The sequence below is a fragment of the Plodia interpunctella genome, chromosome 10 (genome assembly GCF_027563975.2).
Source record: "Plodia interpunctella isolate USDA-ARS_2022_Savannah chromosome 10, ilPloInte3.2, whole genome shotgun sequence".
In the NCBI taxonomy this organism is placed as follows: Eukaryota; Metazoa; Arthropoda; class Insecta; order Lepidoptera; family Pyralidae; genus Plodia; species Plodia interpunctella.
The window spans coordinates 1,931,435-1,948,286 of NC_071303.1; the positions used below are offsets into that span (position 1 = coordinate 1,931,435).

The window sequence follows — 16,852 nt, forward strand, 5'->3', positions numbered from 1 at the left end:
AATTGAACGCGCTTCCTTATTGTAGGGCTTGCGTCATCGGACGACAAGTGACAGGCTTTAGCGATGACGCGACCCATTCCCGAACTCTGGAGTCAAGGGCAGTAGGTTATGAGCAATGAAGTTATAAAATGTCATAGACAACTGTCATTTCTGCACAGGCGGCGTTAGATTTATTGACCTTGAGAACATGGGTTGGATTCCCGAGCGACTTGCACAAAATACAAAAGTACAAAAACTCGCATCAAGGGTTTCGTGACATTTCTCTATCAGTTATTGCGTATTAATTTATGTACAGTTAACAGCTCTTCAACCTACCCAAATTCATTGCAAACTCATCGCTTTTATCGCACCATAGAGGTTCATGCAGGTTAACTTGATGTGCTGTTGAGTATACTTAACCAAATACTGAAAATAAAAATTATGCGAAACAAATCTAGGTACATAATATGAATAGATGTAGGTACTTATCACAAGGTTGTCATCCGCAAGGGTGCGTGTGTAGGCGCCGGCATAGAAATGACGTCATCCATTCACGATATCTCCATTCATGAAAATTGCTGTCGTCTTACACTGAATAGTATATCTTATTACACGTATATACTAGGTAGAATTTGCAATGTGTAAGGTTGAAGGTTAGTGAATGGTTACGACGAGGAATTATGTTAAGTACTGATTATAGTTATTTGATGCCTAGATCTGTGACTGAGGTCTGTAGGTCGAATCTGTTTTTGCGTGGAATTTATTTTTGCTGGCAATTTTGTTTTGTTAGTTTTTGACGCATTTGCATACCTATTTCAAGGATCTGGAAATATCGGTATAATTTTTTAAAAGTCTACTTGTTCAAATGGTCTACTTTCCCGATTGGTCTTCTCGTTTTAAATAACAAGTTCTTTTCAAAAAATAATACTTACTGTTTAGGATTGACCATGGTAGAAATTATCAATTAGTAGGATAATATTAGAAACAACACTGGTTGTTATTTTCTTTATTAATATGGCAAGTCAGTTTGACACTTCCTTCGGTTCTTCCGGTTAAAATAGACTTCACTTTAATTTTTATTAATTAATTGGAAGTCATAGCTAACTTTTTAGCGTTCTCGTTCTTCGGTGATGAATTCATAATCCGAGCGCATCAAAAAGGTTTTCGTGCGAAATAAGGCAAATAATTAAGCCACCAACGGTAGTAAAATTAACTTTCCAAACGCCATTACTGCTGGTATCGTCATTTTGTATTCGAGAGGTCAACCGGCACAGTGAGTTATGGTGAACACCGGCCGGATCCTAACGGAACCGTGATTCGGTTGGACCTGCTGAAGCTGTCGACGTTTTCAAGACCAGCCCAAAGGTGACCCAACAGTAAATATTTCGGCTGTTCATATTCATACAAGTAAAAATCTTGTAGGGTAGATAGTACTGCGCAACTAGGGCGTGGTTTCGTATAAAAATCGTCTTTCGTTTCCTAGAAAAAGCTACAGTCCAAGAATACATACATTGTTATTAAATTATGTTGAACTAGCCAAATGCCCAATCTTTAATTTCTTTATTTTCTCCAATCTGTCATTGTCCGCTTCGTTTATAAAAAGCCATCACGCTACTACACAACTAATATTAAAAATGCAAAAAGTGACGATGTATGTGTGTCTGTTTGTGACTCTTTCACGCAAAACCTACTCCACGAATTGTTATTAAATTTGGTACACGGGTAAAATATAAACATATAATATCGCAATGATATGGGAATAACGCAGTGATATGAAATAGTGGCCCATGAAAAGAATCTCCGTAATATACATCGTTACTATAATTAAACAAGAATTCTGTAAATATAATTACACTAATGTTATCTAAATGGCGCATTAAAAACTGTAATGGTCTTCCAGGGTCGTTAGGGGGCGAAAGTGTTCGAAACAACCACTTTCTTTTTGGCCTTTTCGGATATTTAACGCTCGCGAGATATCAAATTTAAAAATTATTTATTTTCACATGTGATTTATTTTCTTTTAGGTGACGAAAAACTGAAAAATAGCCACTGTAATTGAATTATGCATTAAGTGTTTAAAAAATCTAATCCTGATTATGTCCAGGGTGCGTTACGACGTTAATCTAGCTTTATTTCTAACATTCAACACGTTTTTAGTTACCAAAATCAATCATCATAAGACGTTCTATAAAATTAAGTTGCAGTAATACACAGAATAATATCATAACTAAAAACGGCCAGCGGAAATAAGACACTAAAAAAAAACCGACGAAGACACGCCGGAAACATAAAAAATTTACGTACTATGTTCCATTGTCAAAAAATGGAGTCAAGGGCGGCCAACTGAAGGATGGTGGTAGCCGCGCGCGTCGCACGCACGTGAACAGCGTGCGAGTCCGGCCATTATGCACTCATTCCTGTAAGCCCTCGGCCGAAACGCTCTCACATTCTCTCATCCCTGCATGGTCCCGCTTGCGTTCAGGGTTGTGAAGCCGCGAAGCCGCTCTCATATTGTTTTCTATGAAAAACCTTCATTTATTGTTCCTTTTATTCCTTTACGATGTGTATTAGAATGAATGCCTAATGGCTAGACTCGGCGCATCGCCGCGCCCTTTGGGAATCTGAGCATTTTTTAGATTTCATGATATTTCTATTTGGTATTTCTATCATAAGTATACTTACTCATTACATAATATTACAATCACTAAATTAAAATAAAAAATTGCTTCGGGAATTGGAATACAATTACGGATAATTATTATTACGTTCTAACCATTATTTGAATTACAATTATTATATTAATTGAACGTTCAAAACCTGCAACTTCGTTCACCATTTTTATTAACTTTGATTTGATTTATATGCGCATTTTCCATACTCAATTTAAAATATCCCATCTAAATATCTTTGGCGTACTTTAGGACACCTGTACAAAAACAAACATACATATTAAATATCTCTAAACATTTTAGTATCATCAGTCAATACATCTGCCTTCTGAAATCCAGCCAACATATTGATACTTACTTGTGGACATGTGGGAATTGTGGATCATTACCTCGCGACTAGACTGGTAATAAAATTGCATTTATTGCTCATTTATTAAACCTATATTGATTGAATTTTCTTCTTCTTTTTCATATAAAAGTCTATGAATAAATTCAAGTAGGGTTGTCGTTAAACCTAATAGCCGTCCGGCTATTAGCTTGGCCGGACATTGGGGAAAAAAGGCCGGACTTAAATTTCAGCTCAGCTCGTTTGTGTTCGGAAGATTCTACTTGTCGAAGTGACTATTGGTCAAATGAAAGAAAACTTAACAAAAGCTGGGCTGGTCCAGCCGTTCATTTTGGCCGGACACGCAATCAAAAAGCTTAACTATGTCCGGCTTTTTTCCTAACTCTACTTGGGTATAATCGGACTTTTTGTGAATGAATTGGATTAAAATTGGGCGTGGTAAACTCATTACTGTAACCTAACCCAGAGTAGTCAATTCAATACTTAAAATAACACATGTTCTTTATAAAATTAGCGAAGATAAATATTTGAAATAAGCCTTGACAACCGAGGATATAAAACGTTTAATGTTTGGTTTCATTAAAACATATGCTTCCATGGTGTCGTAGGCGGTTACTGAAAATCGTAAAGCGCAAAAATGTCCATATTTTTTGTGAGAAACCCTCCATGCAACCCGTAATAAAACATGTAATTAATTATACACATCAATCTAAAATTATATACGAAAAAGGGAACTTTTACATTTTGATTGTGTCAAGTCTTTAGACAAATTAAATGTTTATGTTATGATTATATGCCCTTGGTACTACGCTACGAATTAGTGTTCCAGAAGAAATAAATAATATAATGTATATATCTATTTACTAACCAATATTGGTTATAATATAAGTAATTGTAAGTATGTCAATGATCTGCCTGCATGCATGCTAGGTCTGACCTAGACGTGATGGGAAGAATACGTAGAGCCGTTTTAAGTTGCAATTGTTTCTCATTGCTTATTTTATGGGATTTGAGAGAGGCATGAGAGAGACAGCCCACATATTATCCGATGGATGGTTGTTGTGGTTTCGTTTTTATACAAGTAAGCAGACAAACAAGCGTGCGGCCCACCTGATGGGAAGTGGTCACCGCAACCTATAGACCACAGCAACACCAACGGAATCACACGCGCAACGCCGACCCTGAATTCTTTTGACGCTCTTATTATAGAAGTCTATGTTGTAATCTATAGGGAAACTATGACAGCTCATTCCATAAGGAAACCATGACAGGGATCTCATTCCACAATCTCAAGATTATGTGACAGGAAGTTTCTTTTGAAGAGAACTCAAAATTTTGTTGGTTAGTAATAGACACGACGTGTGCCGTTAAAATGGGCACAGAAACCGTACAAAACCAGTATTTAAATGTTTTGTCCAATTGAAGGTATATGACAGCAACATGAGTATGAACCTATATCATGAATGAACTGTGTCCTTGAGATGAGCAACACGCCAGGACGTGCCTCCCTGACTCATACCATGATACGAGCTACACATTGATAAAATAACCCACATGTTTACCAATCTCTATCTGAAAAATCCCAGGGCATTTACAATGTGTAACGTTGGATGGTGATCTCTTTATCACTGCGCGCGCGCATTGGTCAAATCGAAGGAAAGGTTGGAAAGCAAAGCAGAGGTGACTATAAATTTTGTTATGTCCTTTTAGATTGAATCTTCTTTTCGAGTCGAAATAGCGGACGGCCATTTTATACCAGTAAGCTTCATTATGATATTCTATGGAGCAAGAGTTGGGACAGTTTGTTTAGTAATAAGTATTTGTTTTCAACATAAGCAACGATGAAAATATAAATTATAAAATAGAGAAAAGAGGCTTCACTAAGAATAGAACCCAGGACATTTTGATGGATGATTGATTACACAGAAGAGGTAAGAAACCTGTTCTGAAAACTAACGTTTGCTCGGTTAACAACCGAATCGAAGACTTTGTTAATAAGCCACGTTGCGCCAACACATAATTTCACACACTATGTTTACAACTTTCGACAAGCGTGGGAGAATTCCACTTATGTTTTCGTTTTGTGTGTAATATTTATATATTTCACTTTTTCTACAACATATTTTTATTATACTTGTGTGCATAGATGTAGTATAAAATGTATGAAAATTATTAAATTTTAAAATATTCAATCCTTACATATTATAAAACAAAATCCTCAGCCGCGTCTGTCAAAATTTGGATGGATTTTCATGCGGTTTTCACCAACAGATAGTGTGATTCCTCTGGAAGGTTTAGGTGTATAATTTGTTATGTTTTTACCCGAACTCGAGCGAAGCCGTGACGGGCCGCTAGAAAACTATAAATTAGAAATAACTTTTATAGCCAGCTAAATATGTCCACAGGTTTCGCAATTCTTGATAAAAACATTCGGATGTTGGCAATACTTTAAAATTTCATCAGAATTTCACGGAATTGGAGAACAAACAAAACTTAATCATGCTTAATTTTATCAACACTGATTTTTTTTTCTATATAACGGCTGCTTTGTTATATATAAAAAACTTTGTTACACTTACTAACTTCCGCCTAAACAGGCGTGCTACCCATCTGTTGGTAAGTGGTCACCGCAGCTAAACCACTCTGCAACAGCAGGGGTATTACAAGCGCGTTGCCGTGTTTCCTGCCCATAGTATTTTACCAAAATAAAGTTTTTCAAATTCATACAATAGTCATTTATGTATGCAACTTATTATTAATCGCAATGTAAGGTTAGTCGTCCGAGCACACATGTCCCTTTTGGTTGGCACTACCGACCATGCACTCATTGTACTTGTATTTGGTAATTCCATAATAACAACAATAATTTAAAGCTGGCAACTCGACATTCCCACGCACCTATGTATGCTTGACATGCCTTTGTACAGTTAGCAAATTAATTTAGTGTTGCTTAAAATAAATATTTTAAAGTACTTTGAGAAAAAATGGTTTTAGAAAACTTTTTAAAGACCTATCTAAAGATAACTCGCTCGTATTTAGTTCTCACTGTGTAGCTACAACTTTTTTGTTTAGAATTTATATTTAGTATACTTCACGGGGCGCTAGGACTAAAAAATATATGTTGCTCCACAAAAACATTGTTCATACTGAAAAAATATTGCTAAGTAAGTGTAATAACGTAATCTATTTGTACATACAGTTGTGTTCCTTCAAATGATTAACTTACTGTGAGATACGAGTGCCCACTAACATTTGCGGTTCTGTAAATAAGCGGGCAGTTGCACCTGCCGCGGTCTTTTGTCTACGAATAAACGTTGATGCATGCGGACGTGTTGACTATTTTTCTCACTTACCTGTTGGTAAGATACTCTTTAGAGTATCTTCTATCCTAAATAAAGAGAAATAGATTAAAAAAAAATATTCTCCTGTAACACACGTTATACAAAAATTGCAATAATCATAAAACTGTTTGGTTTTATGCCTGAATTGTATGTTTATGCATTATGTGTGCCACACTAGTCAAAAGGTAGCGGCTCAGCTTAAAGTTGTCTCGAAAGGACAATCATTGATTTTCAGCTGTTACTTTAACTTACTGTTAGAGAAAATAAAATGAGTCCCGTAGCCGAAGGACAAAAGACGGAATCGTCTTTTGTCCTTCGGCTACGGGACTCAAGTCCACAAAGAAAGCTAATATGCTGACGGTACAAATGAGAATCGCAAAGCGTGTCACTATAGTGTCCGATTAATAAAATGTACTCGGCTTAATGCACACACTAACTGCGCTGACCGACGATTGTCACTATTGTCAGTTAGTGTACATTACATTATGTATTCAGGTCGGCTGGTGTCGGTTTTCATATAAAAATATAAATTTAAATTCAAATCGCACAGATTGAATTAGCCCGAAAGTAATGGGACTAACACTAGACTTAATTTAAGTCGCCTGAAGGAAGCAGACGTGCACTTTTACGACTACTTACCATCAGTGGCAAGCAGTCACGTACTTACCCGATAGTGAACTAAATCGTCAACTAGGGGGCCGGTTGTCACGAAATAGAAGAAGTTCACCGAATTGGGAAATTGGGAAAAATTTATGAAAATTTTCCCCAATTTCCCAATTCGGTTGTATTATGCAAATTTACAAACGAAAAAGTTTGATCGATCGATGCATGCGTTCGCTCGATCTTTTTAACCTTTATTTTTTGTAAATTCAGAAACAATGGCAAGTGAGAATCGGACGCCAGTAGGTTTCTTCACGATGTTTTCATTCACCGGAAGCAAGTGGTGGGCTATGCAAACTGCTATACGTGAGTCAGACCAATTTTGATGAAATTTGGTACGCATGTAGTTCAAATATAGGCTACTTTTCGATAAATCAACCCCCAAATGACTATATGTATATATACTAAACCAAATGACTATATACTTTATGTATATAGTCATTTGGGTCCAAATGACTATATAAAATGTGGTCTTATGAAAGTTTGTATGAAAATCGTCTGATCCGCTTTCGTAGATAAATTCGCGGGCTAAGCCGTGGGCAAGAGCTAGTAATTTATAAGGTGATCGAAAGGTCTAAGATACCTTAATGGGTTAAGATACCAGGGGTATCGCCACCACCGCCGCTTCGATCCCATCGAAGTCTGCGCGCTGTTAACGATTCAGTCAAAATTCGCAGTAGTGCTTCGTGTTTGCCGAATGTGACCGAAATCACAACAGTGATTCACGATGCACTGGGTTCGACGGCCGGCCATGAACCAGAACGTGCCGAATGCATAGACAATACTCGACGCACTGTCAATGTCATTAGTTTATTTCGTGTAGCTTGTACGGAAGTCGATAATGCTCCCAAATATAAGTATGAGTTTGCGTGTTTGATTTACACCATCCATCCCATCCACCACCATTCAAGGTATAGGCTATCTAGAAACCTAATGCCGGGGCCAAACAGACGAAATTTCAATTTTATTCTTTCGATCGATCTTGCTCTGGCCTAAACGGACAAAAATCTAAATCGGACAGTACAAAAATAAAACAATATTTCAATAAATTTTATTGGATCGGGTCCAGGTCGTGTATAACCCAGCAAAATCTTTACGGAACTGATTCATAGAAGGGAAGTTAACATTTGTATAATTTATGAAAATATCTTTCATAAGGCTATCAAACTATAAATTACCCAATTTACTCACACACAAGATAAACTGATAAATTCTTTTGATAAGACATGTCACGTGTTATCTCCTCGAAGAGTGGGTTTAGAATCGTAATTTCGCCGGTCGAGCAAGCGGCGCCGTGGCTTAGTTGGTTAAAGCGCCTGTCTAGTAAACAGGAGATCGCGAGTTCGAATCTCGCCGGGGCCTGCATGGTTGATTGTATATTTTTTTATATATATTCATTTTGGTTAAAAATGCAGTTGTCAAAATAAAAATCATGAATTTAATGTTATTTTCATAACATACTTTTTTTTTAATCTTATAAAATTATTATCTCAGTACCCTGTCTATACATCGTAAGGCGGTACTGGTCCATTGCATCGAAATATTAGGGCGGGAATGGAAGGACAGCATTATTACAATCGAGTGAAAATAAATCGAATAATCTGGATATATCGAAAGCTGCGACGTTATCATTTTATTATGGCGTACACCTTTGGCATTATTTTTTACAAGTTTTTTTTTGCAATTAATTTTAGTAAAATATGCGTTTTTAAATATTTATTTGGAAACATTTGTACTTTTTACGTTCTTTCATTGAAATATTGATATCATTACCGCCTTATTGAGTGAAATAATGTTACATTGCAAAGTTTACTCAAAAAACAGTAGTTATTGAAATTATCAATTTAATATTGAGTAACAATGATATGAAAAGGTCACTAGTTAATTTTACATGCCTGTTAAATTGTATCTTATTATGTGCAAACCCCTTGGTATTATAAATAACATTTATTAACAAGTAGTCAGTTTCAGCTTAGGAGCTCCGCACACAGTGGTGCGTAATTATTAAAACTTAAACTAAATTCTAAACATGTCGACATTATTAGGTATACGAGTATATATAAAATACAAGAAAATAATATTAGTCAAAATATTTATGTTGAAATAAAACAGCTTAATAAGTATTATTATAAATGATTATTGCAGATTTTTCTCTTTCGTCCAGATATATTAATTTAACCCTCTACTGAAAAGAGGGGTGTTCAAAAATAATATACTTTTAATCGGATTTCGGACAAGACATCCGATGTTAGCTATGTTTTTTTAAAATTATGTTTAGAAATTTGGAGATCTGATCAGATGTCGGAGATTTTTGTAATTTTTTAATTTATTTACAATAATTTTTATTAAATTGCATTCGACTGGCCTTATATCAAGCACTCACCGACTAGTAAATTATATTCTGTGGTAGCTAATACTTGTTCACAGATAATCTCCCGATATGTCAGGGTTACAGCATTGTCTAACTACAATGGTCGCTGTAGGGCAGAAAGTACATCATGTTAAAATTTACACGTGCCGTGACTCAGAATCTAATGATGTCTAAGCTAGTAAAACTTTACATTTCTCACCGCAAGTGGCGCCCCCATTGAAACGTAAACGCGTTGGCAACAAGCAACAATGGTCCCAAGGAACGCGGGGTGCGTCCGATAGTATCTACTATTGAGATGTTCGATTCGTTAACGAAATCATTTGTAGTCGATTGAGCCAAAGGAATTAGTTTTCGATTTGTCTGCACAGTGACAACGATAAATTGAATTGATAAACTAGATAAAATTATATTGTTTATTCGAATTGTCGTATAATATTGACAAACAGTTAAACGGACCAATGAGGATCAACTAGATTTGACAATTATTTGCACCACCTGTCTCAAATTGCAAGTTATAGCACGTTATAGTTGAAAATATTTTAACCCACAGGTAAGCACAGTGGTCCAGTTTTGAAGTGTTAACAAGTTTAATATGAAGTAAGTATTTTTGAAACACGCTTTTTTGCCCTTCTTTTGACAGAAATATGCAGTACCTTTGTACTTACCTTCCTTTTTACTGTTTGTCTCTTGTAACCTTGTGCAAATAAACTAGTATTTTTGTTAAATAAATTAATACAGTTTTCTATTCACAATGAAAACAAGTAATACAATGTTTTATATAATCTCATTGACGATGAACGTATTTATAACATACTATACTATCTACCTGATATACTACCTGTCTATATGGTCTCTATAATCATACGGTATATAGCTATGAAACACACCCTAACTTAGTGCTGACGTTACAAGTGGCAATTGGCAAAGAGCTCACACCTTCAAACGTCTCATAGCGCCGTCAAAAACGCCGCTAAAGAGCAACGAAGTGATATAAGAGTTCTATTGTGCCTTCCCCTATTCATGGTGTCCCAAAATGTGCAAGCGAAGTGTTTGACACGTTTTTGATCGAAGCCATTATTTCACACAACTGGCAAAAGAATGGGTTGTGTTTTTAGGGAATTTATTTTTCGTATGTTATAATTATGTCGCCGGTGTAGGGGCTGCGGTTTTGCTTACCATCAGGCAACCCGCATACTTGTTTACCAATTATATTATACAAATATGAGAAATTTATAACAGTAATCTTTTTAATCGCATTCAAAAATTAATTGCAGACTAACAAGGTAACAATTTCTAACTAGACCATGTCTTTATCAGATTTACTAAATAATAACAAAGAAAGAATAAGACAAAATATAATATTAAATATATACGGACAAATCACACAGATTGAGCTAGCCTCAAAGTAAGTTCGAGACTTGTGGTATGGGATACTAACTCAACGGTACTCAAAAATATATTTACTTAAAATAAGGCAAGAAGTAACAAACCATATTTAAAGTAAAATAGTTTCCGAGCGTTAATTTTTATGAATGACAACCTATATCTTCAGGAGTTATGCGATAAGATAAAGAAAATGGCGTTTTAGAAAGGGTTGCCATGTAATATCACGCTTCGGCACCTGTATGGAAAAGGGTCCGGCCCCTGTATAAGAGCCCAGTTACTGTCCTATTTAAATTCATACACTTTAATTTGGATATTTTGAAACAGGCCATTTTAGGTCCGGAATTACCCCATGACTACACTAAAGGCATAAAGATCGTATCACACAAACTCTAGTCACATTAATAAGAAAAAAAAAAACAATATTCGTTACGAGGTACTCGACTATATAATTGTATAATTTACGTAATTATTTTTAATTAATAAACACGAAAGCTTAACTTTCCTAATTAGCAGGTTTTGTTTAAGGGCAAGACCGATTTTTCTTTATAAAATATTGCACATTTTATTTTAGTACAGACTTGTTACTTTATTTTTAATCTGGCTCTGACTATCCGAGAAACCGTTGTAATTGATGACAGTTAAAATAATATCATTTTATGTCCGTCTTTATGTTACTGTAATTTTTGTAATTAATCTTGATCGTGATAATTTATTAGTTCTTTTAATAATATTGTCCGGAATTCGATGCCAAATTTCAGAAATATATTTAACGTAATATAGAAGTATTGTTCTTCCTTCGATTCTAACTTCGATCGAAAAAACAATGGAGTTGCAAGCTAATCAGTTTTTTTAGTAAAAAAAAATACTAGATACAAATTGTCCGATCATCTGAAATATTCCTCCTTGCAAATAGTGTAAAATAAAGTCACCCTCGGCGTCTGTTTGTTTCGAAGTATATTTCACGCAACAATTTTTTAATACGGTTTTCACTGTTATTTAAACTATTTATTCCCGAAGGTTTATACATACTAAATTACCCGGTGCGAACTCGGGCTAGGTCGCTAGTATGTCTGTAACGAAAGGCGCCCTAAATAATATTCCCCTTAAAAGAGTCACCGCAAGTTGAACCAGAAAGCGAACGTCCGTCGAGTTGTAATTTGTAATTGGGGGCTGCCGTTAATTGGGACGTTTACCCTATGATTACAATATGAAGACCATTTAGATTTCACTATTATTATATACTTTATTATGAAAATAAATGTTACTGTCCCATTCTATCTGTATGAACGCGATAAAATCAAAAACTACCGGACGGATTTTTGTACGGTTTTCACCATTAGATAGTGTGGTTCCTGAGGAAGGTTTCGGTGCTTGATGTATTGACATTATATATCTACCATTATATTGATATTATAACAAAACGAAAAAATGATCGAATCTCAGCAAATGTTGTTTATTAATGTGCAAGTAGCCTCAACAATATTACACAAAAAATATATGCAAAAGTTTTTTTTTAAGTTTTTTTTTAACATTTTTGTAGTTAAAGAAATATATATTTTAAAATATCTTTCTTCTTCTTCTTCTTGACCTTATCCCACTCATCTCATGTGGGGTAGGCACAGTATGTAAGTTTCTTCCATTTTGTTCTGTCATTTGCCATATCCATTGATACTCCTTTCCTGTTCATACTGTCCTTGACACACTCCATCCATTTCTTATTATTTTAAAATATTCAACAAAAAATATATTAGTTGAGTTATATAAAAAAATAACTTCTGTTATAAAACGTATTGTAAGTCGCCACTAAAGCGTAGGCCACCCCCATCATTTTCCACTCTACGTCATACACATTACTTAATCCAATTAAATTTTGATTATAAGTTGCATAATCAGTCTTTGTGTAGCAAATTTTTCGCTAGCGATTTGGGGGTTATTCTCGACTCAAAACTTACATTTACTCAACACTTCGATAAAGTAACATCCAAATGTAAGCAGTTGCTTGGATTCATATGTAGAATTTCTAGAGATTTTAAGGACCTAAAAACTCTAATAACACTTTATAAAACATTTGTACTAACCAAGCTGGAATATGCCTCGACTATCTGGTCATCTCACTATAAAACACACGTTGAGCAAATCTGACGGAGTCTGTCCAAAAGTCTTTTCTAAGATTGTTGGCAGCACGGCTTGGCCCGAGAGGCAGCTTGATCTCTTATGAGCAGCGTCTAGATTACTTTAAATTTTCATCTCTCCGCTGCAGACGTTCCCAAACGGACATTTTATACTTGTACAAATTACTAAACTCAGAGTTATCAACTTCAGTATTAGCCGAAAATAACTTTAGAGCACTATCACGAAGTCAGATAGTTCCTCAACTGTTTCTTAATCCCGCTTGTGCGAATAAAATCGGTCATAATAATCCTCTACATAGAATGTGTCGATTTTTTAACTGCCTTTGTTCATCAACAGAACTACCCGACATTTTTTGCACTTAACTAATGTCATTCAAAAGGAAGTGCGGTAATGTTATAATAGATTAAATTGCTATTTTTGTATTGTATTCCTCTTTTTCCTTATATGTTTATTTGTGTTGTTTTCCCTTTGTATTTTGATGTAAGCAAAATTTAACATGTTATGTACACCTATTGTTGGTCAGTTTTTAATATATGTATAAGACCTATATTTGTTAATTGACGTCCTTGGAGAAAAGGCTGCGGTGAAGTTTGTTGCGCCGCTTCTTCTTCACCTGCGCTTTGGAAGCCGGCAGTAGACTTAGTTTAAGTAACTTTGACGTCAATAAGTGATGTATATCATCCTAAATTGAATAAAGAATTTTGAATTTGAATTTTGAATTTGAGTTCGGTTAATTCGTAAAAACTATGTAATTTTTATATATTTTATGTGCATGTACCCACCTAACTTACTGTTTTGTGTACTGATGAATAAATAAATAAATAAATTGTGCCGACTGTACACTATCGTTGAAAAATTCGCCGAACTTTGGCGGATTCGACATACATTGCGTGGCTTTTCCTTGCGGTAAATAAAAGCTCTCATACAAACGTTCGTGCATTCGTGTCGGCATCGACCAGAGTTCGGCGATAATGTGTGTGTGTAGCCACCATTACACACTAACTTCATATTCATGTAACTTTGCGTGTTTTAACGCAGCCATTTTCCGATGGCGCACATGTGAAAAGGATTTGGTGACGTCATCCGACGTCTCGAAGGGTAAACTTCCCTGTTGCCGGCTTTTACTTTGTTTGACCCAGCCCGTAATTATAATTAGTGAGCCTGGAGTGTGTTACTTGTCTTGTTGTTACAACATATTGTTTGATGCAAGTTATAGACTGTTGTCGGAATGATGTAACCTCAAAAAATCGTACTGATATAATCTCAAAAACGATTTTGTCCTTTTTTCAGCTCCAATATGTTCGTGCTAAACTGTTGTAACGAACTATCCACAAATATAAAAACACTTACAACGAAATAAGAAATAGATGGAAAATGGACGGCACCTAAAGGCGGAATAAAAAATGGGAAATCGCTCGGAAGAGAGACAGATAGAGAGATTAAATAAACAACGAAATCACATCGACTAGTTTGTCCAAATGATGGTAATTTTCTCGTAACTTGGGTCGCGGACACGTAGCGTTATCGCTACACCGCGGAATGAATAAGTTGCTCCCAAACTTTTTAAATAAGCGCCAACTTGCCGACGTATGCTAGCAGACTGTGCGGTCGCCATGATACCAATATTTATTGGGATAATTCCGAATACTATAAAAAAAATATTTTATTATCAGACTACAAAATTCATAGAAGTGTCAGTAGCACATTACACGTAAGTTAAGATAGTAAAATTTTAAAATCTTTTAAAACTAAAAAATATATATTTTAACTCTTACTAGCGAGTTAGGAAATCATGTTATACTTGCTTGTAAACTACTTACTTATGTATCTACTTATGTGTACTTTATTCCGGATTTTAATTTCCAAAATTATATTTTTTTTTGTTTCAACTTTACGTTTGTGACCAGTAATAAATATCTCTGTGTAATTTTAATCGTTATGAATATATAATATTGTTATTTAATGAATGAAGCACAGTAATACAATGTTGCAGTTTCTTGTTTATGTAATTTCTAAGTTATGTTATAATGATTTATTAATTAGAAGTGATAAAAGTGACCACGGGTCAAATCAAATGATAAACTTGACATTTAGTGCATAAATATTGCGTTTTAATATTTACTATACTATTATTAGCTATAATCTTATATGTATGTATTTTGCTGTTTGTTTATTAAGGAATACTAAATCCATCTCTCTCGCTCATCTTCATGTGTTACCAGTTGCTTTCGACTGTGACGTCACAAAGCTCGGTGGGAGTCAGTGTAAAAAATAGACCATCAAATTCTGTAGATCCTGTGTTTTATAATCGGACGCCGCGCGCCTCCTGGCTCGCGTAAACACTCAATGTAATACTGTTGTTACCCATCACATGGATTACAGCTGTCAATGATTAATCAGTATAGAGACAAATAGCACTGATTGAGGTAGTCCCATAGTAAGTTTATTTGTTATGGGATAATAACTAAACAAATGACTAATAAAAAAACCCTTTTGTCATAAAAAATAGAAAAAAAAATCATCACTTTGCATTTATTTCGGTTAAGGTATGTAGAAAATTCACATACCTTCATTTTTTTCGTAGGTTTTACTGTAAATGAACACCGAAATTTTATTTTAAAAAGTAAAAAAAAAAATAAACAATTAAACCTTATAAGAATGTTGACACGTCCTTATCTAAACAAAAGACAGGTGAAATCGAAAGTTACGACCGTTTATCACAATTTCACGTTAATTAACCAATCGTAAAATTCCTTTACCGGTTCACTATCAAAATTAATCAGCACCCATCAAATTGTCCCTTATTCCGTGAGCGTCATGGTCAACCTACTCACGTCGGCGCGTATTAGAAAAGCGTTGAGTCAGGAAGTCACAGTCCGTTATAAATATAGTTAATTGGGTACCGTCGTTGATGCATTCGTTGTTTAACCGATCGATGAATAAATATATTTAAATATTTCATAAACGTTCGTAGGCCCCTATTAAGGTTGTTTTGAATATTTATTTGTATTATGATTATGAAGAAGATAAACGGATTGTTCAAATTCCAATGTATATTTCCAAGCTGAATCTTCAAAATTTTAAGGTTTCTTTCTTCTTTACGCTGTCTCCGGGCTTCGTGGCTTCACAACCCCGAACGCAACCGGGAACATGCAGAGATCAGAGATTCCAATATCTTATATATATATATACATGCAGAGATCAGAGACTACAAGAGAGCATAAAGGCGTACACCTTATACGTGTGCCACACGATGTACCGGACTTAATGTCTTCCGTAAACCCTCTTTGGGATTGTAATTAATCAATCAAATCTTTATCATGGTACACAAACGTTAAGCGCCAATATAAATAACTAGCGGCCCATCCCGGTTTCAGTAAAACCATAGCCTATGTTACTCCTGAACCTTACGTCAATCTCTGTGCCAAATTTCATCAAAATCGCTCCGGTAGTTTTTGAGTTTATTCATTAATTACAAACAAACCTCTGTGGCGCAGTGGTAAAGTTCTTGCCACTGAACCGAGAGGTCCCGGGTTCGATCCCCGGTCGGGTCATGATGGAAAATGATCTTTTTCTGATTGATCCAGGTCTTGGATGTTTATCTATATATGTATTTGTTATAAAATATAGTATCGTTGAGTTAGTATCCCATAACACAAGTCTCGAACTTACTTTGGGGCTAGCTCAATATGTGTGATTTGTCCTAATATATTCATTTATTCATTTAAAAATACTGATCTTTTCTTTTTGTAAAATTAGTATGGATGTACCTACGTTCGTTCACTGTTGTATTATCAGTTGTATTATAAGTCCCACATTTGTTTGGCACGTCTTTGAAGAAACGCCTGCGGTGAAGTTTGTTGCGCCGCTTCTTCCTCAACTTTACTTTGCAAGTCGACAGTAGACTTAGTTTTCCGTCGTACAACACCACTGGATGATATGGAAGTAGCCACATCGTATTATTTGC

General features: G+C 35.2%; 1 protein-coding gene and 1 non-coding gene across 2 annotated transcripts in view; both read left to right on the forward strand.

Moving 5' to 3' along the window:
* The window catches only part of LOC128673267 (uncharacterized protein), a 177,375-nt gene that overhangs the window by 83,361 nt on the left and 77,162 nt on the right, over positions 1-16,852 (forward strand). The gene's annotated exons all lie outside the window — the stretch shown is intronic.
* Positions 8,284-8,357, forward strand: TRNAT-AGU (transfer RNA threonine (anticodon AGU)). The gene has a single exon. It is a non-coding gene; the product is annotated as a tRNA-Thr (tRNA).